Here is a 24,401-nt window from a genome sequence, read left to right as displayed (position 1 = left end):
TAGTCATGATGTGTGTTTTGGAACAAAGATGAAGTGTGTTAGACTTCCAAAATTGCCTGATTTTAAGTCCATGTATCTCCCTTTGCAACGATATGATAGTATTGGAGAATCCTAATGTCTTCTTTTATTCTGTTTTCATAGTTTCCTGCTGCCCAGTGAATCCTTTTGGTCTTTGGTGTTTAAGCATCAAATGAAGGGTGCAACACCTTCTATGGACACTGTAGTACAGTCTCTGGATATATTTTTTTAGTTTGGATCTTATATCTTGATATGAAATGATCTTAAGATCAGCTTATGGAAAAGGAGATTTAAACTTTCTCCTGTGTACTGGCTGCAAGATAAAAGTTTAGTTTTGATGGAATCTCAGGTTCTGGAATAGCTTATTCCTGTGTTCAACCTTTTGACCATCCTTTCCATAAGAGCTCTGAATGTTTACATTTTGAGAGTGAAAAAGAAAACTGAGGGAGGTATTTGCAGCTACACTACACAAAAATATGTTAATAATTCAGGCTGACTAATAGCTCCTCTAGTAACCAAAGTCACCTGCAAGTTTTTATAGTCCTAGAGCATAAGCCATCCAGAACATATATTCAATTCCACTCTGCAGATGGAACAGATGTTTTTTTCCCCAGGCATCTCCTCCCTACTTCCCTAAGCTGAATCTTTAAAAATCAATTCTGTAATTTGATCAGTTTAATATCCTGACTATGCTGAGGTAATTATACCACACTTCTAGCATTTCACTGCTTCCAGTGACAAATCTATTGTCAGTGCAGCATTAAAAATAAACCAACATTTCCATGAAAACTGTTATAATTCACATATGCAATTTTTAAAGTATCGTAACTGTATTTTCTAATGTTTTAAATGCAAGGCCACTGAGCACAGACATGTTCAAGAGACAGCCACAGCCCACCATAATACAATGACATTACTCAGTGTGATAAATAGCAGTTATGTCACACCCACTTTATAAACAAAAGCAAATCACGTTTTAAAAGAAATTCTGTATGTCACACTTCTGGAACAATTTAACAAGGTGCTACTGCTTCATAATATTCAGGAAAATTTTGAGGGCAAAACCTGCATAGTAGCCAAGTGATTGGAATGAAACACAGGATCAAATATAAAGGGATAAATCTGGATTTTAGGACTGTAGAGAAATATGGACTTTAAGTACATTAGCAAGAAGAGAAATGTAATGAAAAGAGGAAGCATTCTTTCCTAGATTCCAAAGTTGGCAAAGAACAGCAAACATAATTTTAATGTTTTTTACTATAATGTATGAAAACAGGAAACTTGCAAAGGAAGAACTTACCTTTTGCAAAGATGGGCCAAATTATTACAGCTGTAGGTTGATACATTCAGGGAGTTTTAAGTGTAGTTTCACTGGCCTTTTAGGAGAAATGAGTTTTGGATGTTAACTGGTATTTGCTTCTGTCTTTATCAGCATTTTCTTAAGGTCCAGCATAATTTTTAATCTGAGTTCATAGTAAATCCAATACCTCATCAACCTCACAGCGGTGGATTTCTAAAGTTTGCAGGTATTGGAAACTTATAATGAGACCTGTAACTTGGAGACACAAGCTGGTGAATGTAGGTACCTGAAGCAGTGTGTGAGTTTGCTGATGCCAATCAGGCCCTGAGTTAGAAACTACTGAGTTAGTTCTTTCCATTTTTCACCCAGGGATCTCAAAGCCTGTTATACCTAATAAATTACTCTTGTCCACAATGTGGAAGATGTATGTAAGTTACTATGGGCTTATTTTAAGCCTGCACAAACGGAAACATAAATCAGTTTGGCTTAACACTGCATGCAGAAGTGGTATCAGGAACAGAAACCAAAGGTCTTCTTTCTCCTCTGGGTCAGGTGACCCAGGAGTGTGAGAAAGCTCATTCATGTGCACAGAATTCTGCCTGCTGTCAAAACTACTTCAGCCTTTAGCCTACTTCCCAAAGAAAACAAGACTTTTTCCTTTTTTTGTTTCTTTTTTTTTCCTCTCTCCCTTTTTTTTTTTTATTTCTCCCTCCACACCTCTTCTGCCTCATCCCTTCACCCAATAACCTTTGATTGTCTTGGCCATAGGAGGTTTGGGCAGAGTTGGAAGGGGAAAGCAATAAAAATGTTATGAAATATGGGACTGGCTAGAAGAGAAAGATAAATTAGTCCTTTCTGAGAGATGTGTGAGCCTACCAGGTCTCTGGTCCGTCTGGTCTGAGAGCTTGGCTGAAGCTCCTGAAGCATGGCTCAGTCTTTGCCATAGTGGGGCTACCCCTGTGCCCAGCTGGGAGTTAGCTGATGGGGGAGGGATGTGTGGAACCTTGTTGAAATGGTGCCACTGAAGTAGGGGTTGCTGGGAGTTGTAATTGGCCATAAATGAGAGAAGCTTAGGTTTTATTACTGGCACTGTTTGCAGAAGAACTTGGAGCTATTCTTTCTGCCTGTAAGAATACATTTAGCCTGCTTGGGAATGTATTGTTATAATTTTGATCAGTTTGGCAATTAAAAAAGGCATTTTATTTCCAATCAGAGTTGATAAAGCAGAAACTTATTTAAAATATTGAACTCTAAGCCCCTTCAAGGGAGTGTTTCTTTAAATAAATATGTAACAGCATCTCAAACTCCAAGAGGTTGTTTTTTGGTTTTTTTTTAATCTTCTAAGTAAGTGTTCTTTGCAGTTATGTCTTTCATCTCATGGGAACTGTCTGCTCCTTATTTTAATCCCAAAACATCATCAAAGTCAGTGAGAAAGAAGAGGAAAAAAATAGTATCTGCAAACTCCAAAATAAAAGCTCAGTGTATTGTGATTGATCTGGGCAAAATCCTATCCTGGTAGTTTTAGACTTTGTATTGAGAATTTTCAGAGCTGGAACTTTTAACTGCTTGGTATATGGACATAGAATTATTCTTTTCACCAAGAACCACACACATGAAATATGTGAGGAACATGTGGAGTGATGGTTAATTTTGTTCTCCTTTGGAGTACAACATTGTAGCTATTTATTGTAGAAGGAAATCAGAAATGCCTATCAGAAACATCTCCCTAGTCTGTTTGGAAGAGAAAAATTGAGACTGTTGCCCTTCCACTCCCCCTGGAAAATCTGCTAACTTGATGTTCTGTAGTCTGAGCGAGCTCTCAAGGTCATCAAAGTAATGTTTTGAAGCCTGTGGCCTTAGTATTCCTGTAGATAATAGCATCAGGCCCATTATCTCATACTCTTCAATTTTGTTTTGGCTTCCTGCAATTTGCATCCCATTGTCCACTGATATTTTCTGTGTTCTTTTAAAGTAAAATCAAATAACACTTCCTATGTTGGCTCTGGACTTAATAAAACTCAGACATGCAGCATTTGGGACTCTTAAAATAACACATTTTAATACAAAGATGTGAGGTATCTTTTGAAATCTGTGGTGGATGTTTATTTCCTGCTGGGCTTAATTTAGGAATCTAGTGCTAGCGTTAAACCAAGGGGAAAAATGTTTGCTCTTTCATCTGTGTGCCACATCCCATCCAAAATCACAAACAGCTCCTTTAAATTTCTGATCTTTGTCCCCTGCTGGATGTGCATAATACACATGCCTGTCTGACATATGAGACAGCCAGAGCCTTAAGAAAAAAACCTGCTAATCGTATGCTTCTTGTCTTAGGCCTCATAATCATCTACATTTTGGGAGAATGACAGCTGTCCAAATCTGTTTTGATTTAATAAAGATGCAGCTTTTTCTTTTTTTGAAGAAACCTCTTTCTTACCAAGTCAAAAGTCCTGATTTTATTGGTAAAACAAAACAGGGGTAAAAATGTTTGGGGAATAAATACCTTCCCGGTATCAGAAGACCATTTCCCTTTTTTTAATACTGCCTTTGAATACAGAAGTAAATACTTTCAGGAGTGTCACCTTAAAATTACAAAATTTACTAAGGTCAAACCCAAATGTGAATCTGTCTTTAACACCTAGCCATGTAGCTCTTACAAACACTCATTATGTAGGTGTACACCACAACGTGCAGAAGAACTTCTGGTATTGTGCAAGCTGGTATGAAACTGTGTGGCTTCAGACATTCAGCTGCTTGGATCACATCAAAGAACTGGGATCAGAGTTTAAAAGAGTTTGTACTTTCTGTTTGATAAAAGTCTTTCTTTGTTTGAAAAATTATCTTGGGCCCATTGTGCTATAATAGAGATTACACATGAAAAGCATATTTTAAAAGAAAGTTATTAAGTTGTAAAATGTAACATTGAAAAGTTTGATGCTAGAAATCAATATTGGTCCTGTAATCTCAGTGGGTACGTTGTATGTAGGCATTATGATACAGATTTTAATTATATGCTTGCATCTTTTTTCTCTGTAGTTTCTCTGCCTCATTTACATAAACATCCCTTCTCACCTCTCCCTCCCCTCAAAGAGAAAGCATTCTTTAAACTGACAAGCTATTTGATGTTTTGTTTTCCCTTTATGCAGTATAAGAGCAAATTGCACTAACTATATGCTGTTCCAGCCCTGATATGAGGGCAAAATAATTAATTCTTTCCTGCAATTCTCTGTGGTGCTTCACCAGTTGAGGAGCAGAGTGATCCTCTATAACCTAACAACAGCTTTTTAATTGCAACTGCAAGCCAGCACAAACTTAGAGAATTTATGTACTGAAATTTAAGTTATTTTTACAAAGTGTCTGTGCACAGATTTAGGTTTTCTACCAGGTAGAGAGATCTGAGAAGATTCTGAGTTAAAAAAACAAAAAGCCAGAAAGAAAAAGCAGGCATGTTCATAACTGACAGGCATGTTGCCAGTTCCTGATCCAAAGCAAGTGTCTTCTAAGGCTTCCCAAAGGAAAGGCCGCCAGGATTTCACAGTGTGTATTCTTCAATTCGTTTGTTTGTGAAAACTGAAGTTTATGTTTATAGAAAAGGAAAATTTCAGGCCAAACAGTTTAATTTGCTGGAAAATAGGTCTTTGAAACTAAAAATATCTGACCCACTTGGTAATTGAGGGTGCTGTTTAGCTAAAAGTATTAGTTTTGTAAAAGACTAAGAAAGTGTACTAAACTTTGATTTTCTTCAAAATGTCCTGTTGTTAGCATATTCAAAATATTCTGCACATAGTGAGCAATAATCAGCTGTGCTGTGCTGGTAAGAGTATGCTGGTCAGGTATGCTTTGGATCTGATCTGCCTTCTGTGTTTCAGATTCCTGCCTGGGCCTTATATAATCACGGTTTTTCTTTTTTTTATGATGTTCAGTAATAGAAATAAACTAGAACTTAATTCAAAGCAGTGTGAGTGTTCATTTTTAAAATGAGATTGTTAACTCAGTGGTCTTCAAAGCTGGCTTTGTCAAAAGAGGTAACATGATTTTTCAGGGTCTTTTCAAAGACCCTAAACTCTGGTAAACACTTCATATCAAAAGAAGAAATTAAGGAGTATTTCTTTGGAGTAGATATTTTGCTTTCTTGAGCTTTATCTATCTTCTGAAGCCTTGGTATTGACCTTAAGCAAAGTGATGAAGCTTGAAAGGAGCAGATATAGCTCAGGCTCAGTTGGAAGGGACTGTTCCCAAGCATCTCTCCACCTGGAACTCCTGATAAAAGTTGGTTTAACCATAGTGTACTCAAAAAAATCTACCCACTCAGTGTACTTACCTTTCTGGCACATACTATGTGACTCGGAGGTCAGAGTATGTCCCAAATGCAAGACAGTGATCTCTTTTTACAGTCTCTTTGATCCATTATTTTCTTTTAATTGACCAGAGAGAGCTCAGCTAAAAGCACACACTGAGGTACAGGAGAAGAAGTCCAGTGAAGATCTCAGACATGTGATATTGTACCTCCCACACCATTTTGCTGATCTTATTTTGGTATGCTATGTTCGTCATTAATGAAAGATGTGATTTCTCACGTTGATATTAAATCTCATGTAGGCAGCATTTCACTCATTTGAGGTAGAAAGGTAAGGTAAGCATCATCAAAGATCTGTGTAAGGACCAGCTCTCTACCTTAACAGTAAGCTGTCACAAAATCAGATTATCCTGATGATGAGATGCCATTAGTATATTACCTCCAACAAGGTCTTTATTTCATCAGGTGTGTCATCACTGGTACAAGAAAGAAAATTAATGCCAAGTTGGTACCCAGGCCAACTCAAAACATGAAATTAAACTTTTTACCTTCAAAAAACCCCAAACCAGTTGCTCATAAAACAAACCATCCCACCATACATTCTAGTATTTTCTTTTTGAAGTATTTGTTCAATAAAAAACCTGTCCTTTTGATTGTCTTTATAGGAAGATATACCGGAGGAAAAAGTTCTAGGCTGGTTGTAAAACTTTCAGAAATTACAAATGGATTGAAGACTTCTAAGGCCAATGTTTTATAAAAACTTTGGACATTGAATTCCAGTGAGACAATGTTTCTGAGCATGGTTCTGAAGAAGAGTCTTAAAAGCTAAAACGTTTTGGGAGTTTTTAAAATGCTACCTTCAATCTTTATCAGCTGTAATGGGGCCACATTTTAGGCAATGGAACAATGGAAGTCCTAGCTGGGTGCATTCCTATTCTTAATTGGAGGCTATAAAAAACGAATCAAAGTGTGGAGAAAGCACAAAGCTTGTATTAAAAACACAAAACTGATACAAGCATCTTTGCATAAAATAGTTTTATCTTCACTTTTTTTCTTTTATTTTGAGAATTGTCATAGCATATAATGTGAATTGTATATGGAATTATCTTGTAATTAAACTTCAACATCCCATGTGAAAATATGTGTGTCTGTGTTGCTGTAGTAGTTGCTGTGTTACTCTTACTCTGCAGCATTTCCTATACATAGAATGGGAAATATGCAGGCAAGTTAAGCTCCTGTAAATGAAAAATATTTGGTTTTTAATGAGTGCTCTCTAGAATCTTTTTTCATATTTTGTTCATTTGCGCATATCTGGGTTTATTGCACATTTTCTTAAACTAAACAAAACAAAACAAAACAAAACAAAAAACCCCCAAAAAACGCACAACCTCAAGAAACTCACCATGAATTTTTAGGTTCAGTTTCACAGATTTTTGTATTTTTGCCTTAGTAAGTTGATTTCTTGTGCACTGGTAGTTGTTATGACATATCTTCTCTGTTCCGGGACTTCACTTCTCATTTGTTGCATGTGTCTTATAAAACTCCAAAGAGAGCTGAGAACATACTTGACTCTGATGCAGTGAAATATACACAGCCAAATATGAGAAAAATGAAGCTTGCAATGCTTATGCTTCTGTATTTTACTGTGGTAGTTATGTAATGCTTCAGATTATCGTGCTAACATTTCAGATATTTCAGTTTCTCCTCATCACGGTTATCCTTAAAATTGTTTCTGTAGATAGTGGGCCAGAAGCAGGAGATGCAATGAAGCTTTTTATGTAATCCATACAGAGGGATCACCCAGATTAGGTCTCTACAGAGAAGGCATTTGCCTTTCAGACCTGTGCTTTCTTTAAACATGCAAGTGCAGCTCACGCTCACCTCTTGTCTGTAACAACATACTCGATTCAAGTTCATGTGCGGAAACTGTTCGTGTAGGTTTCTCTGATACTTCATGGCTGGTTTGTAACCTGCTGGTTTAGGTGTATTGTTGTCCATTTGAAAATAACTTCTGATTTTTTTAAAAAGTCTTTTATCACTAAATATAATTTGCATGAAAATTTTTGAGAAATCTGAGTTTATGGCCAAATTTATGGGACTCCATGTTAAAGCTCCAGATGAATTAAATCTGTAGATTTTTGGGGCAACTTTCAATTCTGTGCATTGTTTGTCTGGTGCTTCTCAAACTTTTGCTTTGAATATTTTCAGAGGTTGCATATTTTGACTGAATATTTTATAGATTATGGATAAAACATTAAATATGGTTTACTGGATGCTTGTGTTTTATTGCTGTGAATTTACATTATCTTGATTTCTAAAGCATAACTTTTTTTGACTTATTTTTGCCTTTTCAATAGAAAAATAAGGTTTAATAAAGAGAAAAGTTTGATTGCCACAAAAGAAAAAGTCGATTGACACATTTTTTTGACCTAGCTATGTGAGAAGTATTTTAAAAAGTATGATACAAATATAAAATGAGTGAATCTGGCTGCAGCTTATTGTTTAATGGATATGAGAGAGACTTTAGGCTTGGTGTGATTAAGCAGTTTCCTTAAATGGGGATGTGGTTTGGAATGGTTGTTTATAAATATGCAGATGTACTTAAGCCCAATAACTGTCAAACATTTGCATGTTATTGAAGTGCTACTGCACTAAGCAGTGGACAGCCAGCTGGAACTGTGGAGATAGGAGTTATGCTGAGGATCTCAAGGAAACTGCCATGCCATGTAAACAGAAGGTATGGCTCCTATTGACTGGCAGAGATGTTGTTCACTCTTGACACTTATTTTCTTGTATTCTGTCAGATGCACAGTAAAACCAAGTTCTTGCTCTCTCCAACCCTTCTGCTTTTTCACCAAAGTAAATCAATTTTGAGGACAGAAATGAATACCCTTCTTTCTCAGATAGACAGTGGAACTCATAAGGGAATAATTACAAGTCTAATTCAGCTCTTCTAATGACATCAGCCCAATGATTCTTGGATTCAAAGTCCCGGATGAATTCCTAAGCTTTTTAACTCTAAGCTTCTAGGCTGAAATAGTATGACTTTTAAATTTTGTTTTCATTGGAAGATCAAAGAAATGACTGCAGCATTAATTAACTGTGTGTATTTTGTTTGTGTAGCCCACTGCAAAAAGATTACGTATTTAATAGCACTCATTTGCTGGGTGAGATAAGGAAAGGAAAGAAGGCTGGTATGTTGGACCTATTGGAAGAATTGTCTGTAGGGCTGACAAAAGCTTCTAGAAGTTGGTCATCCATGTATGTATTCTCTTGAAGATTTTTCTGTCAGATCTAGTCTGATAATCCTGACATGAGCTTTTCTAATGGGCTGGATTCCAGGTGGATTGCTTGGTGTGACTGTTTTATCTTTTGCAGATTTTAAGCACATGAAGATTTTTTATTTTGTACAAAAGTTACAAACACCTAGTTGGGAATGTAGAGGGGAATTACACGTTTCTACATAGTTTTCTTTTTGGTAATGCAATTTCATCCATAACTTCCCCTTATGCAAAAATACAACGAGGGAGTGCTAGTGCTCTGTTTGTGTGATTAGAAGCTGTACTTCTTTGGTCAAGGCAGGCCAGCCATCCCTTCTACCTTAAAAGTTAAATATAACAAGCATCCAGGACTAATTTACTTCTTGCCTTAATCCTCCATCTGTACTGAGGCTGTATGTCCACTGCTCTGCCTCTTTCCTCAGATCCAGTCATTTCACCCCAGAGAGCAATTAGATTGGTTAAACATGATTTACCCTTGGTCAGTCCGTGCTGACTGTCCCCAGCTGTATTCAGAGATTGCTTCTTACAAAGCAGAATGAGGCTGGCCAGCTGGCAACTCACTGTATTGTCCTTAGGCTTTTCCTGGAGGTGGGTGCAATGCTTGCCTTTCTCCAGGTGTGGGACATCTCTGCTGGTCTCTGTGATTTTTTAAAACCAAGAGAGAGCGGACACACTACAAGAGCAACCCCTTCTCTCAGCACCCCTGGGTGCAGCCCATCTCTGATGTCCTCACAGCTGCTGAGTTGCTGCTGTCCTGAAATGATGACTGCTTCTGCTAGACTGAGGTGTAGAGCACGACTGAATGCACACTATCAGAAAACGTCCTTGGCTTCCTTTTAGTTTTCTTTTCCTTGTCCTCTAAGGGAAGGGAACCTCTTTGCTGGTCACATACGAAGATGGTGCTTTTTGGTCTGGGTTGCTCAGAAATAGGACAAGGAGTCGTGCAAAGCAGCTGCTGCGTGCTGAGGAGAGAGAGCCGTGATATTTTGCCGAGGAGGATAAATGCTGGAGGAAACTGTGCCTCCTTCTACAAGATCTTTTTGTAATGTAAACGGATTATTCCCTAATTAAAAGAAGTCGTCGGTCTTTGCCTTCTGGTTGGAGGCAGCACACCTGTGTGCCGACTCCAGGGGGAGCTGGCTCTGGTTGCCTGCTGGCTGCCGCCGGCTGCTCTGATCCTGTTTCTGCGGGAACAAGTGTTGGATCAGCAAACGGGATGTATGTGAGAACAATAACACGCAAATATTGATTTACTGGCTACCCGAGCTATTTCTGTGGTTGCAAGCTGTCTGCCTTCGGCCGCGCGCCTGGCACCGCACGTAAGGCACAGCTCCCCTGCTCTGCCACCTTATCCTTAGTGCTTGCAGGGGACTAAGGAGTCTTTTGACACATGGCATGTGAGAAAGTGCATCCATGGAGTGCTTCTGTGGGAGATGCTGGTCAGCCAGAGCTTAGTCCAACCTATTTCTTCCACTACCATGGGTGCCGAGACCGTATGTTACATTTGTTAAGTCTTTGCAAACTCAGGACAAGGACTGCTGTGGTGCCTGACATCTCCCAGAGGAGTGAGGAGCAGACAACAGAACAGAACTGGGGAGGTGGTTAACTTGTAATTTTCCACCCCCTGTCCCTTTCTTTCTTTCTCCCTTAAGAAAACCCCTAACCCTATGCCTTCATAATTAGTGCTGTGCAAAAGGTTAAATTCAGCCTGTCTCAGTTTGAGCAAAAGGGGGTGAAAAACCCCACTATGATAATAAAATTATGTTCTGTGTAATTTTAGATGTCAGTCTGAAAATCTGCTGATTTGGGATTGTGTTCAAACATAAGTCCAGGCCTACAATAGGGTGGCAATTGTGCTTAAAAATTCTGGCTTTACTGTTCCATGAATGCAGATTTAACTCTTATTACTATCTAGATAACACCAGAATTGTTGGTTTTGATCTTACTACACAAGATGCTAATCGATAACCAGTTTCCTTGTAATTAACCCCTTACTAGATGGACTTTTTTTAAACCTAGACAGCTTTTTGTTTTGTATATCCATAGACACTTTTGCATTTTGTGGTTTAATTACATTTTGAATAGAAAGGAATTTTAACTTTCCTGGGCAAAGGGTTGAAACAGTTTGCACCTGAAAAAGGGAATTTAATACTATGCCCATCAAGCAGCAGTGGGATTAAAATCCCAGAATGCCAGACAACTGTCTGTCGGACAATGCCTGACTGTATCCTGTTGCCCTCACTGTCCAATTAGGAAACCTTTCCAGGGCTCAGTGAGTTCCTGAGACTTATGCTTGTTTGCAGAATCTTTCCTTCTGCCCTTCCTTCTCTTTCCTTTTTTATTACTAAATTACTTATTAATTACTCCCTGAATTCTAAGGCTGTTAAATACGGCTCATCAGACTTTGACTATATGCCAGAGAAGCTTTTGGCTTCTTCAATTTGTCCACCTTCAAATTGCTCCCATTGTCCAAACCTGCAGCTGGCTATTGATGTGGTGTGGGAAAGCCCCGACGGAGCAACCTCTCCTTGAGAGCACAACACAGGAACAGCAGGTGTCATGGAGACCTTTAGGCTGTTTCCAGAAGCTGGAAGGGTTGCTTCTGCAGTTTGGGATCCCTCTGTGGGCTAGGTACGTGATTGTGTTGCTCTCCAGCTTCTGCAACACTGTTTTATTGCATTGTGCTACTGAAATTACTCCTGCTGGCAGAACTTGTTGCCTGTGGGGTTTTTTTAAGGTTCCTGGGCACTACTAAGACAGCCGGCAAACACTTGTACTGAAAATCTCCTTGCAAATATTGGAGATCTTGTGATTGTTTCAGTTGTCTGCTTTACTTAAAAACCTCTGCTGTGTGTCAAAACTAAAGGAATCCTTTTTCTTCTCAATATGCTGATACTTCCCAGCAATTGTGAGCAGGACATAAACCCATTAAAAGCCCTGAATTAGTTCTTAAGCAACGTTTATACAATAGCTCAATACAAATTATGTTTAAACACAAAGCAAAACTGTGCTATTTCCATTTTGACAAATTTGTGTATGCTGTGGAAACCACAGGGTTTGTGGGGGGAGGAGAATGCCTTGGAGAAGAATCCAGCATTAACTAGCCATTGGTTACTGAGATGGTACACAAACCTCGGCGTCAGACTGGCTTTGTTTGTTGCTCCAGGAGTTCTGGGCTGCTGAATGTTTTTTTAAGGAACACTTTTCTCAGTTGCATGCTTGCCTAGAGGTGGTCTCCTCCACCACAAGCGCCTTATTCTTGCCAGTCATCCCTTCAGGCTCAGCGTGCTGGTGTAAGGTGAAGTGAGAAAACATATCCACAGACCACAGCATGCTGCATCTTATTGGCAGTGGCCAGAAAACAAGCTCAAATCAGCCCTAATTTCTAAAAAGCTTGCCAAGCTAGGACTACACTCCTCAGGAGACAAGTTGCCTCTTTCTCACCAGCTGAAATGATGAGATACACTGGGGGCTGCTGTCCTGGATCGATTGAATGTGCTGATGCCCTGACACCCTTTGCAGACTTCAGACGTATTTAGTACTTAGGGCATGCCTCCATACTGCTCTATTTATCCTGAGCCTCCTGGAAACCATATGTCTGTGATTCATGGGGCATTGAGCCTAGGCTAATCACCTATGTTGACAGGCAAGGTATATTTTATTGGGCTTAATGCAACCTTAATATTGTCCTGCAGTTTCCAGAATACTTTGTGTGGATATGCCTGTGATCAGAGGAGCTGAAAGTGAAGTGGAATTTGTCTCTGTCCGGTTCAGACTGCATGACCTTTAAAGCGACTGTGAAGCAATATCTCTTCCTTTTTCCTCTGTGGCCCAAAGGCCAATCCAGGACAAGGAGGTTTTGAACGGACACAAGAAAAACAGAGACAATGTAAACACCAGCAAGGAAAGAGACGAGAGGGGAGAGGAGAGGAGAGGAGAGAGGAGAGGAGAGAGGAGAGGAGAGAGGAGAGGAGAGGAGAGGAGAGAAGAGGAGAGGAGAGGAGAGGAAGAAACAGAAATAACAGTGGAAATCTGTCGGGTACAGAGAAGGCCCTTTTTGACATACTCTATTTCTTATAACACTTAGCATACGTTTAGTTAAACCAGTAAAAAAAGCCATTCTGACCCTGTGAGATGTTATGTTTGCATTTACAGTATATTCCTGCTGGGAATATTATATTCAGAATTTGAACTATGGCAAACTGAAATTGTTTTGTAGGAACTGTGTATTTTAACAAAGGTGTTTTTAAAACTCTGGAACATCTTCCTGCTTATTCTCAACTAGGTTTATATATAAAAAAAAATAAAGGAAAAAGGCAGTGTGAGCATGCTGCGGGTATGCTATAGAGTTGCCTAGATGTCTGACCCTCCCTGTTTGGCTGGCTATTTTCTGAGAGCAAGTTGAACACATGCTCTGGTGCTGTTTGAAGGCCCCATGAGAGGAAGGAGCTGATTGAAACCTCTCAGTTATGCTGAAGTGGGTGGGCAAAGTGCTGGAATTGAAGAGCTGCTATGAACCTGCTGAACTTTGTTGTTTATAAATTATTTTGCAAGCCATCTGGAACAAGAACGGTGACACAGTTTACAAAAGCTGTAGCTGAGGTTTTCAGGTTGAGCAGCAAGTGTGAAATATTATTAAGTGATTATCAGATTTTAAAGGCTTTTCTGAGTGGCTTAAAGAGAGATTCTTAGGTTAGAGAGGTTTAAACTGAAACACATTGCTGACTTTTCTTTCCTCACTGTGTTTATCTAAGTTACATCTGGGTCTCCCGTGAAGTCCTTAACAATACCCAAGGATCCTACTGCGATGGAGTCTAGGACAAGATACCCATTAGATAAGAGGTTCTTTTGCTTCATGAGTAGGAGGTTGTACTGCTGTCCCTGACAAGGTATTCCTCAGAAAATCTTCCTCATGTGCAGGGCTGATGTGAAATGTGAGATTATTTATGTTCAGGTGGAATGAAGCTGCTTAATACAGAAGCCCATTTCTCAAACCTTGCTGAAGCAACTCCTGTTGGTAGGACAAGGGCACGAGGACCATGCAACATGGCCAGGCTGTAACTGGCAGCCCCCTGCTGGCTTGGCTTGCTCTGTCTTTTACCGACTTTTCCCTTGGTAGCAAAACAGTGTCCATAGGTGCTACTGTAGCTGAACCAGTACAGGCTGGATGAGGAGACCAGGCTGCACTTGGGAAACCTGGAGAAATGTGATTTTACTGTCCCCAGCTATGGCCTCCCCTGGATCCATGAGACTGGGAATCTTTGAGCTTTCCAACTTTCTGCTATTAGAACAAGGGGGATTTTTCCTCTTAGTGAATTTCTCTTGGTAAGTCTTAGGGCAAATGTGCTGTGACAGTGACTCATACATTTACCCCGTGAGCAATGTACCTGAAATGGGTCAATGTGTGGGATGCTCAGCATGCGCTGGCTGGGCCTATAATGGGAAATGTCTCAGGAGAGAGGCTGTAACCCACAAATCTCTGCTATTTCTGTGCTTTGTACATGGGCCTGATGGTGTGCTGGCACACACCTTTTTAGTTAAGGTGCATTGCAGCTTAAGCTCTTTCTGGAAGGTTGCTAGTGAAGATGGGGGGAATCGAAAGTCTCATAGATATTGGTCAGGTATAAAGCATGAATTTTCAACTGGAACAGATACTAGAACAAAAACAGTGCAGTAAACTTACATGGTTGTTGTAGGAGCACCTTTCTCTTCTGTTGACCTAGGTAGAAAGCTTATGTGCTTGTTAATGTGAAGCAGGTGGCTATCACTGGAAAGCAGCAATAAAGAAGGTTTTCTGGTCAGTTGTTTTATAATGCTGAACAGGCAGTTTCCTGATATGACAGGTAGTTAATGTACAGGTAGTTAAACATAACTTCCCTTGTGCTGACCACTTGAAATGCAGTCTCAAAATATGGTGCAGTTGCTTGTATTAATGGTATTTGTACTTTGTGTGCGTAAAAACTTCAATATGGTCTTATTGCAGCTTCAATATATTAACAGCCTATGAAAGGGTCGCTAACATATTATAGCTACTTTTCAGACTTGAGTTTCTACTTTCCTCTGAAAACTCACATTTGTGTGCAGGGTTTTCTGTTATGCATGAGGTGCTAAGGAGAAGATGGGAACCTTAAACCCAAAACTGTTAAAACCAATGAAACCTGGGTGTCTGAGCACAGACGCTGATGGACGCGTTGAATTCTGACTGCTACTTTGTCGCCTCATTTGGGGGCCTAGAGAACAGGGGGTGTGTGTGTGTGTGTATGTGTCTACTTTCTAGCCTCTTTGGCTGTGTCTGTTTCCCCAGATGGGTGTAATTTTCAAGTGTTCAGTGCTGCGGAGCTCATTCTGCAGACTCCTGCTCCATCGGGGCGCTAAGTAGGTCTCCCTTGCACATACCCTGCTGCTTATTTTCACAAAGTCTGTGGGAACTTACTAGCTTTGAGACTCTGGGTCCTTTGTTAAATGCGTCTGAATGTAGTCAACAGGTCCAAAAATTGCTGGGAGCATGTGTGGACAGACTACGTGCATCCATGTGTGCCCAAAGATAACAAATATATACTCTTTGTGTGTGGAGGAACATGTGTACCAACTACTGCATATGTTTTGTTTTTTGTTTTACTCTGTACAGGTAACGAAATTCCACCAGGTCTGAAAATTAAATCCCACTTTAAGAAATAATTGATTTGCCTTTTTTTTTCCCCAGGCTTGTTATTTGTTTATTTATTTTGCTTCTCTCTAATCCATCCCTATAAGTGGTATAAGAGAAATGCTGACACACTCTTGCCTCTGCTATCACCAGTGGGTGCTACTCTGAAAGTATCTAATGATTTTAATGAATTTTGTGGCTGAAAGTTGGACACTGAAGCTTATTTAAAAGCATTCAACAGTGAAAAAAGGATAGGCCTTTATTGATATCTAGTCAAAAGTGAAGACTTAGCTGTAATTATTTACAAATCAATTAATGGACCTTTCCTCTAACACCCTATCAGTCAAAGACTGGCTAAGAGCAGGGGAGAGCATTGATAAGAATACACCATGAAACAAAATCAATTAGTTTTTGTCATTCTGACAGAAGTGAGCTCTACACGTGGATTAACCCAGAATGCAACAGGAAAATGTCCACAGGCTGGAAGATAACCTAATTTTGTAAAATCAAGGTTGTCATAAGAATCTTTCATAATTGATGGTGAGATTAGAATTTATCTAGCAGCCTGGTGGTAAAAATCAAAACAGCTTCTGGTGCAGCATTGCAAACACTTTAAAGCTAGGTTGGCCTCCTCAGATCTGGAATCTCTCCTCAATGTCAGCTAATTTAAAGAAAGTAGATACAGGGCATGGGCTTTGAGATCATACTTTTATGAATGAGGTCATATGTTTATGATTGTAGTTGGCAGTTACATTATGCAGTCCTTAGGAAGTATTGGTGCATGTGTATTTCTGATGCTGTAGGACAGCTGCCAGTATTTTTTCTATTACCTTTTTGAAAGTTTTTTTTAATTAATATGTTCTTGTATACAAAATATTTTTGTTCATACTTTTTGTCTGACTATGAGGCTGTGATGGTATTTGGATCATAATCCTGGCTTTAGTATGATTCTGCAAAGCAACAACAAAAAAACTCTTAATATTTTCTCAAAATAGTCTTTGAAAAAAGTCTAAAACATTTTTGTAATTATCAGTAGAGCACTAAGATACTATTGGGATGATTTAATTAAATGACAGACTTTTATCAGTTTTAGCAAATCTTAGTTCTTTGTGTGTTCACACAATGTGGAATTCTCCAGAAATTTTCAGTCTTGTATCTAGCTTTCTTCTCTTTGCACTTAGCTCAGTAACAGCAGTGCTCTGATTTCTGCCTCCAGCTGGGCAGTGCATATTTCACAGCCTTACAATTAGCATAACTTTATTCCACTCAAGCATTCCTCTTCAGTGTGCACCAGCTTCCTCTCCCCACAGTGGGACTTTCCCAAGCTGCTTTTGGGAAATCCTAGTGAAAGACACCGCTATGCACATGCTGCTGCTTCTCTCCGTCCCTCCAACATGTTTATTGTTCCTAGCTGTAGAAATGCTTTTCTGCAATTCTGCAGGTTATTTTGATATCACCCAAGCAGTGGAGCAGTAGCACTTCTTGTTTGTTCAATTCAATTTTCAGCCTAATATAATTCTAAAGATTGCACCTCCTCTGAGATTCAATGCAACAGCTCTTCCCCGCCAGACAGTGCAGATAGGCACTGGTACAAGGGCAGGAGTACCTGAGAATAATTTAAATAAGCAGCAGGCCAAGCCTTAAAGAAAACCCAAACAAAATATATTAATCAAAATGGGGATTATCAGTAATGTTTTGTGACCAAGACCAAAGGTCAGCAGAGTAACCTTTCAGTAATGCATCGTGCAGACATGCAAAAGACCTGGTTTCTGTTCCCAGGCTTGGTCTGAACAAACCTGTGTGGTTTGTTTAATCTCTACAGGGAGAAAGCTTTGCATTGCTCATTGGTTTCAAGGGTGACCGTACGGATGGAAGTATGTGCCCTTTTGGTCCTGAAATGGGACTATGATTTTTGAGGGAACAAGTTTTTAGGGGCGTTCAAGTGCTAGAAATATGCAACGAATGTTAGAAAGAAAGATATGGAGCTCTAGCTTTTAAAACAGTTTAACATTGTGAACCCTTGAGAAGGTAAAAAGTGTGTGAAGTGAGTCTAACAACTCCATGCTGAACATAGAGGATTCCCAGAGAACCCTGCAGTGCTTGAAGGTGCTCTATATCAACAGAGATTCTTAAGTTTTCAAGCTACTAAAAAGAAAGTGAAAAAAGTAAATGTACTAAAAGAAGAAAAGTTAGGGAAGCTGCTGTTGCCCTGGTAACCATAACTTTGATATTAATTAACATGGCCGTTGCTTTTAGCTGCTGACTTCTTAATGTTTCTCTCTCATTATTTGCAGTAGTAATTTAAAAATTCTATAATCTTCATTTCTTCTTTATTTCGTATTTATATATCTCTGATAGTTTTGTCCCCAGCCTCTCTGTGTTGTTCAAAGACAATCTTTTTCCCTTCTTTTCCACGCATGTTCATCTCTCCTCAAGCAGGACAGAGTGAAAGGGGCAGAGGAGGAATCACTGAACTGAAGTCAACATCCTAACATCTTCTCTGGAAGAAATTCTTTATAAAAAGTCATAAATAATTATCTTGTCTGCAAGAACCAGAACTCCTCATTTAAACTTATTATACTTCTTATATCTCAAAATCACACAACGATGCAGACAAGTAGTAACATGAGACAAATAAAATAACTGTTGTTCCCAGCTCGTTTGACACAAACTGGTTTTTTCAACATCAAAAGAACTCTATGTATGGTTTCTGATATATGTCATAACCTTGACATTGGTTCAGAAGCATGCTAACCTAGGTTGGGATTGTGAGATGCTTTCTGTTGTTTCTCCTTAAGATTTGGCTCATGGTCATGACATACCCATTTTACAGCTTTTTACAATATGTTTCCTGGGCGAGCACCAATTGTCTTACAGGAAAATTTGACTTTGGGTGAAAAGAAGGTGAATAGAGGAAAAGGAGATAAAAATACAAAATTAGCTTCAAATCACTGCCTGCCACCATCTTGAACTTTTTTTTTTTCCACTTACCTTTGAAAAAGGAACATTTGGAAATAGCACAGCAGCAGTAATCTGCAGTGGCTATCCTGTATAGTAGAATTTTCCTTGGAGGGTATACACGTTCTAGGTGATTTACTTCTCGCAGCCTAAAAACACGTTATTCCTCAAATACGTAATTCTCTTTTGCCTGTTGCTTCATGGTAAATATTGTGGAAAAAAAAAACCCCTCATGCCTCTGTAAAAAAAGTTCTTTTGAAGTATGTTTTCAAGTCTTTCTACTTACATACTGCTCCTCTGTTTTCTGTGATTTCTAAAACACAAATTACAGGGAAGATGCTCTTACTGGCTACTTTAGATATTAGATGTAGCTCTTATTTCTTCCTGGGAAAGGAAGGTCAGATTATCTAGCACCCTGTCCTCTTGCATCTTGAAAACCTCCAGCAGTGTGGACTCTGCCATGTCCCTGGAGATGTCATGCCAGTGAATGATTATTCTTGCTGTAAAAAGCTTATTTCTTACATCTAGGAGCAATACACTGGTAGCTGATGTTGAAATTGTGTTTTGAGAAGAGGGGATTGTGAGAGCTTTGTGTGTGTAAGAGGGACAGAGAGGAATTACAGTGAAAGTAGTAGATCGATATATTTGAGCAAAGTTTTGTTAAGAGGGGTGGGGGTTTCTTTTGTTTTATTTTCTTTTGTTTGGGTTTTTTCGGTGAAAATAAAAGATCTGAATATCAATTCTAAATCACCTTTTCTGTTTCAAAAATTGTTGGACTGAGAAGGTTTTGTCTTGGCTTCATTCAATGTGAAATTAGTGAAATTAGTCCTTAAGCTCTCAACCCCCAAAGTAATACATAGTTGGACATCAAAAATATATGTATATGGCGCATGTTTTGATTTAGCTTAAATCTGTATCCTTCCCGTGCATCAAGCTAAGCAGTCTAATAATATCACAGCACATCATGACAACATCAAACCCAGATGACCAGATGGTTCCCTGTGACTCAAAGAAGTACAGTTGGCATCTGCAAGAGAACAGTCTTCTTTTGTAATCGTTATTTTCCCTGGCATTTCACCCAAATTGCTAAGACAGTGTAAAACTTCCAAAGAAACTGTAAAAAGCTTCCCTGCCAATAATCATATTATTCCATATTTGAGCACCTAATTAAAATATTTTGGTAACCAAATTTGCAGATGAAGTCAACATTTGCGGGGATCGGACAAGATGATCTCCAGAGGTCCCTTTCTACTCTAACAATTCTGTCGCTTTTTAATTTCTGTTTATTCCTGATGCAAAGGATATAGAATGGATACTGGGAGTCCAGACACTGTTACTGATCACTTTAATTTGCTGTTCATTCAGCAGGCCACCTTTTGACAGGCTTCTAGTTTTGTAGATTTAGGTCTGTGCTTTCTCAAACCCCTTGGTTCATCAGGACATTAAGCACTTTTGTAACTAATGGTAATTCACATTGCACTCTCTGGAGATCCAGCATCTTACTTTAACAGCCCAGGGAAAAGATATCACTGGCAGAAGGTCAGAAAATTGAAATAGAAACTTGCAGCTTAAATACCATACAAGTGCAGACTGGTATTGGGTGATGGTAACACCTTATCTTTTCTAGTAAATGAAGTAAGCAGGAAAAATACTAACTATTATACAGCTTAAAAATAAAAGTGACTCACATGATTAAGCATAGCTAGTATTTTATGAAATCTCTGTGAAATTATATTATGTTTAGCATCTCAATATTCACTTAAAAGCAGAGTCTAGTGTAAGGATAACTTCCACACAGATGGAACCCACTTTCTTTTCCCTATGAGCAAGTTCTCTAATTGTGTGTGCATTCTATACAATGTTGCTCTTAGTGGTAGAAGAATTGTTTTCTTTACCTGAAATCCATTTGGACAATGTTAGCTCTAGATTTTAGCTTCATCTTGACTGCTCAGCTCTGCTCAGTAAGAGACAATAATATAGATGTGGGAGATGGGAACAGAGCACAAGTCTCTGAAAAAAAGGACAAAAGTACCGTGTGAGGAGAAACAAAAGGAGTAGAAACTGAAGACAAAGTATAAAGTAACCGGGGAATATAGAAAAGTGAAGGAATAAAGGAAAGGTCAAAAATTAACTTTAAAAGTTCTGGTAAAGTATACCATAGGTTGCTGTCATTTAAGGTCAGAGTAATGTTTCAGTTGCTTATAGATTGGCTGGTAGGCAATCTTACGAATTTTGATAACTCAAAAAATGGAATTGAATGAAGAAACTTAGAACAGATGTTAATCTTTGAGTTCAGGAAAATGTTACAAGCTTAAAACAGCTTAAGGATTACAGATCCTCAAACTTGCTGAGGTATGTATAAACTTCACAAAGTTTGTATAGAAATCCTAGTTGTCAATATTACAGGTTTATTTATTGTTGGCTTAAACTTCAGGGAGTAGCCTCATCAAGCAAAGGCAGTGTGCTCTTACTGCTGCTCATCATAGCCTTGCATGGGGGAAAAGGAGGCTGGCAGACCTCTGTGAGGTTAAGTGCAGTGGTGGCATTTATTATGTAGGATAATTCCATTTTGTTGCACTGTCAAAGTAAAAAAAGGCAAATGTGACAAAATTTACCTGCAACTGTGCAATGTGTTCTCACTCCACGGGACAGATGAGAACAGGTGGAAGGATATGAGTGTTAAAATAACAGGAGGAGAGGAGCTGGCTCAGCGCTAGTGCCCCTAACTGTGGCTGTGGCTATAAAAAAAATTAGTATGGGGTGAGTTCATTATAAATTCAGTGTTGTTTACTGCCTCAGTACATGTTTTTGACCTATGGTTAATCTGAAGTAGTGCAAGGTGGTTCCCATGCACCAGAAGTGCCTATCAGGGCAGTTCCCAAGAGCGCTTGCTGGCCTCTGAATTCATGAGCTCCTCTGCTTTGTGCATGTGCCCTTATCATGGCAGAGAGAAAAATCAGCCTGGCATTCAAATATTGTGCATGAATTGAATGGGCAGATATGTTTCAAATTATGTTTTACAACATAACTCTGCTGTGACTGCACTGTTTTATTTTTTAAAATTGTGAATCAACACTGTGCAAAATGCAAAATAGGCAATAAGGCTGGTTGGTGTATATTTGGCTGTCAAAAACTGGTTAAGCTAGCTTTGGTCTAGCCCTTATTTTGTGCCCAGAAGTAACTTTGTAGACATAAATTAAAGCATGCAAATACCTGTTTGATCTGAGACTGCAGTAGGCAATTAGGTATTTTCTCTGGAAAAAAAGTAGTCTGTAACTATTTCCTTGAGGAGAGGAATGAAAGAGAGAGGTTTAGAAAGTAAGCAGTTACTGCTTTATATTATACTAGGGCACCATGCCAGTGCGAGCCATTTTAGGCTCAATCCCTGCATTCAGAAAATTGATTCACATTCTAAACTGGACCTGCACAAGGGTCATGATCACAAGATCTCTTCTATTATCCCTGGACAAGTAGATCATGTTGCCTCATGACTTTCAGAGTTTTTTGTCCTTTCTGACAGTTTACCTGGGGGTTCCTAGGGATGAATAAAGATACCACTGGTAGTGTGATCTTGTTACCTAAAGCGAATTGAAAGGTCTTAAATGCAATCATTGTAAGTTTTTGACAAATGTCATTATTTAAATATAAAGTCACAAAGGAATAAATTTTCAAAGCACTGCCTGGAGGATTGGCTATATTTCTTTCTTTGTAGTGAGAAGAGTAGTACATTTTAGACTTTGTCCTGTATTTGAAAGAGCTCAGTAGATGAGATCTGAGGGCCTTTGAGTTTAGGAAACTTTGTTTTGGGAGGTCCAGGTTGAACTTTAAAAGCTGTGTATAGCCCTCAAAGCCTGGCCTGCATATTCAGTTTCCCTGTCATTTCAAGGTGAGAAGAACATTTTTTTGCTTGCAGGCTTTTCATTAATGTTGAAGAGAAATCACGAGAACAATCAGCTCTCATGATGGTTTGAATTTCTTTTGGTAACAATTCATGTAAATAGGTGTGCATATGCAATCTAGACATAGCTTTAGGGCTGCTGTTAAACTGTCAGTGTATATGCCAGTTGCATTAAAATTGGACAGCTCTGACTTATGTGCAGCACTGTTAGTTGCAGGAGTAGCATTTAGAAATGCTACTTTTTCTGGAAGTAAGGGCTGGATGCCAGGTGGGCTGACTGTGAGTTTGAATTTGGGGTGGGGGGAGTTATGGAAGTATAGAAAGCCAAAACTATTCCCTATGGACTGTTTTCAGCTCAGGATTGCTCTTAGATTAATATGCAAACAACTAAGCAATGTTTTTTAGCAGCTGTGCTAGCCATTCTCTTTGCAGCAGGTGTGCCGTGCAAGCCTGTCAGATATCGCAGACTGGCTTGGTTTGGAAGGGACCTTAAAGATCTTCTAGTCCCAACTTTCCTGTCTTAGCAGGGACACATTCACTTGACCAGGTTGCTCGAAGTCCCATCCAATCTGTTCTTGAACACTTCCATGGATGGGGCATCCACATCTTCGCTGGGCAACCTGTTCCAGTGCCTCACCACTCTCTTAGTAAGAAGTTCTTCCAATATCAAATCTAAACCTACTCTCTGCATCAGTGAGCTCTCTTGGTGTGCCATTGACTGGTTAGGAGTGATGCTCGCTACTGCCTCTTTTCATCTGGTAAGAGCTACTGTAATGCAGGTCCTCTTTATTTGAGAAGACAGAAATACAAAATAAGCTGAGCCCCATTTACCTGGACATAGGGGACCACAGTGAAGTAGAGAATATTTCTTCACCCAACACACCAAGTGCAAGAGCTACTTGCAAACTGTTAAATGGATCAAGGGCTTTCCAGGTGAACACAGTGCACAGAGACCAGAGAGAAGGTGCTATTGGAATGAGGCAGTGAAAAACAATGTTGATTGCACAAAATACATGTGTTTAAGGAGCAGCCAGGGTCAGTTGTCCCTGTTTACCATAGTGATTTTGTGGTAAAGGTGTAAACTTCATAGAATTTTAAGAAAATTTTCTGCTCACATTTATGCATTTAAGCTATTTTAAGGTAGTGTGTGTGGAATGACATGGGCCAGTAAGAAGCACCTAAGACCTAATCTGGGGATGGGAAACAGACCCAATAAAGCAGGCTAGGCGGGAAGTGGAGAGTCAGTCTTGTTCCTTGACTGTTCTTAAAAGGAGTGGATAGGAGGACTTTAAGAAAATATGAATTTTAAAAGGTGCTTTAACAGTAGTTTCAAATCATAAGGTCTTTGTACTTACCTGCTGAAAATCTGTGGTACAGAGAATTCGGGTAAAAGAGATGTTGAAATCCTTGGGAATAAACAAATAAAAGACTGTCTAGGTGAATGTAGTCCTTTGTTTAAATCAGAGGTTGTTTATTGTGAGGTAGTATCCTTAAAGCAGCTGTTCACAATAGCTTGTTTTACCAGTTCTACAAGATTTTCGGAAAGAAAAATCAAGATACGAAGCTTGCTGTTTGCTTGCCAAGGTTTGTTTCACACACGAGTCCTGTATCTTTGCACCCTGTTCCAGGAGCCCTTTTGCTTTGAGGAGTTATCTTTTTCTCTCCTGATCAGAAAGAAATCCCATTCAAGCCCAAAATAAAGGAGAAAAATATCTTTCTTTCATTTTTCTTTTCCTTTCAGATGCTGGGAGTTAGAGGGAAGGGAGAAATGCTAGAAATTGAGAGATGTTAAGAGCAGGCTTTAGAGCACGTTTAGGTATAATCGTTCTTATACACTCATGCATCTCTATCCTTTTATTAGCAGTCCTCCATGTAACATGGAGATTAGCACTAGTCATGTGGAAGTGTTTAAAAATTCAAGCAGTGACAATAGGAAGTGTCAGACAGTAATGGAATAAGTATGACAAAATTACAAAGACAGCAGCTATTCATTAATAAATTAGAAC

At 39.1% G+C, this 24,401-nt stretch overlaps 1 protein-coding gene across 11 annotated transcripts in view; it reads left to right on the top strand.

The window, feature by feature from the left end:
- LOC109145069 overlaps nucleotides 1-24,401 on the top strand; it is a 301,323-nt gene that overhangs the window by 161,480 nt on the left and 115,442 nt on the right. Inside the window, exon 7 of one of the 11 annotated variants that reach the window (XR_005601586.1) lies at nucleotides 6,278-7,518. The exons of the other annotated variants lie outside the window; for them this stretch is intronic. The gene's annotated coding sequence lies outside the window, so the exon portion shown is untranslated. Of the gene's footprint in view, nucleotides 1-6,277; nucleotides 7,519-24,401 lie in introns of those variants that run through there. 11 annotated transcript variants of the gene reach the window in all.

The sequence above is a fragment of the Corvus cornix genome, chromosome 2, assembly GCF_000738735.6.
Source record: "Corvus cornix cornix isolate S_Up_H32 chromosome 2, ASM73873v5, whole genome shotgun sequence".
NCBI classification, from domain to species: Eukaryota; Metazoa; Chordata; class Aves; order Passeriformes; family Corvidae; genus Corvus; species Corvus cornix.
This window is presented reverse-complemented; position numbering and strand designations above follow the sequence as displayed.